Genomic DNA, 2,233 nt, shown 5'->3' on the forward strand with positions numbered 1-2,233 from the left:
GCTCCCATCCTGCCCCGGACTTCCCTTCTGGACAGAGGTGAGTGCCCTGCCTCAGCCCGGACCCCATCCCTGGGCACCAGCCACTCCAGGGAAGACCTGCCCAACTTGCCCCCGGGTTCTGGCCACCGGGCAGGTTCCCTTCTAGCCCCGCCGGGAAGGATCCCCTTCTCCTGGACCCCCAGCAAACCCTGCTATCTCCACGCCCTGCCCCCACGCCCATCCGCCTAAGACCTCAGCCACTTCCTGGGACTTGGAGGCCAGCCCCCAGCTCCCATCCTGCCCTGGACTTCCCTTCTGGACAGAGGTGAGTGCCCTGCCTCAGCCCGGACCCCATCCCTGGGCACCAGCCACTCTGGGGAAGACCTGCCCAACTTGGCCCCAGGTTCTGGCCACTGGGAAGGTTCCCTTCTATCCCCATCCAGGAAGGATCCCCTTCTCCAAGACCTCTGGCAGACCCTGCAATCTCCACGCCCTGCCCCCACGCCCATCCGCCCGAGACCACAGTCACTTCCTGAGACTTAGAGGCCGGCCGGCCCCCAGCTCCCATCCTGCCCTGGACTTCCCTTCAGGACAGAGGTGAGTGTCCTGGCTCAGCCCGGACACCATCCCTGGGCACCAGCCACTCCAGGGAAGACCTGCCCAACTTGCCCCTGGGTTCTGGCCACTGGGCAGGTTCCCTTCTAGCTCCACCGGGAAGGATCCCCTTCTCCGGGACCTCTGGCAGACCCTGCAATCTCCACGCCCTGCCCCCATGCCCATCCACCCGAGACCCCAGCCTCTTCCTGAGACTTAGAGGCTGGCCCCCCAGCTCCCATCCTGCCCCAGACTTCCCTTCTGGACAGAGAGAGACCAGAGAGCTTCTGGACAAGAGCTCCCATCCTGCCCCGGAGTTCCCATTTGGACAAGAGAGCTCCCATCTGGACAAGAGAGAGAGGCTTCCTGAATCTGTCAGCTCTGTCTGAACCAAGTGTGCTGATAAGACCAAGAACGAACCACAAGGAGATGGGCAGATGTCAAGGCAGAAATACATACAACAAAATGAAGAGCAATACAGCATCACCAGAACCTAGCCCTCCTCCAACATCTAGACCTGAACATCAAAAATTGGAAGAAAACAGCCTTATGAATGACGTCATGAAGAAGATAGAGGCTTGTGTAGAGGAAAAGACAAAAAAATGGGAAGAACACTGTAAACAACTAGAGGAAAGGACAAACAAATTAGAAGAAAACAGTAAAGTCCTGCAAGAAAACAATAAGTTACTGAAAGAAAATCAAGAAAAAGCAATGAAACAAATGAAGGAAACAATCCAAGACCTGAAAAGGGAAATAGAATACTACTGTACCTAGAAAGGTCTCTGTCCGTGAGAACAAAAGTTGCAGAGACACTTGTTTGAACTAAAATTGTTAACTGCAAAAAGTTTTGGTTGTAAAATGTCTCTTCATGTTTGGAAGTAAAAGCCTGATACCAGAATTTACTTTTTTTGAACTTTTTAAACAAAATAATGAGATAAAACTACAAAAAGACTTTTGTTATGGATTTCTTCATATTTGGAAGGCTAGTACCAGAATTTATCATTTGAATTTTGGGACTTAATGAAATGAACAATAGATTTCATTGCAATGGGACAATTTTGAGTTTACTTATAGTAATGACCTGGGAACTGTTTTCTGGAATTATTTGTGTTAAAAATGGAACTGTTTAAATGAAGAAATTTATTGTTTCTACCTTGATTCAAGATGCAGTTTTGTGTATGCATATATGCTGGTGATTCATGAATTGTTCTGTGTTAAAAATGCAATTGTTTTGTGGAACTGTTTATGTAAAAATGGAATTACTTATGGAACTGGTTTTGTGTTACAAATCGAACTGTTTAAACAGAAAAGTTTGGGTTTTCTAACTAGGCTTGAGATTTTGCTTTAAAAATTATAAAGAAAAGGAAGAGTTAATATTCCTTAGTTTATTTAATTTAAAAAATTGTTTGCATGGATTAATGTCATGTTAGTAAGAAATGCAAATGGGGTAGACTAAGACTACTTTTAAAGTGTAAAGAGTTTTATTAAGAAACTGCTTTTGGATGTTTTGCTAAAAGTTTTCAAAGTGTTAATGGTTAGATTGAGAATACTGCATTTCAATATGGGCTTATAGGAATTGTGTAAGTTTGGGTTCCTCTGCCCCACCTGCAGGGCTTCAACGGGTTCTCAACCACCCTAAGGATGGAATGATAGAGACAGG

At 46.7% G+C, this 2,233-nt stretch overlaps 1 long non-coding RNA gene across 1 annotated transcript; it reads left to right on the forward strand.

The window, feature by feature from the left end:
• The first annotated feature begins 227 nt into the window (after window positions 1-227).
• LOC131914183 (uncharacterized) lies at window positions 228-1,947 on the forward strand. Its single transcript, XR_009380095.1, has 2 exons — window positions 228-304; window positions 843-1,947. It is a non-coding gene; the product is annotated as an uncharacterized LOC131914183 (long non-coding RNA).
• The last annotated feature ends 286 nt before the right edge of the window (window positions 1,948-2,233 follow it).

This window comes from Peromyscus eremicus, chromosome 7 (genome assembly GCF_949786415.1).
Source record: "Peromyscus eremicus chromosome 7, PerEre_H2_v1, whole genome shotgun sequence".
In the NCBI taxonomy this organism is placed as follows: domain Eukaryota; kingdom Metazoa; phylum Chordata; class Mammalia; order Rodentia; family Cricetidae; genus Peromyscus; species Peromyscus eremicus.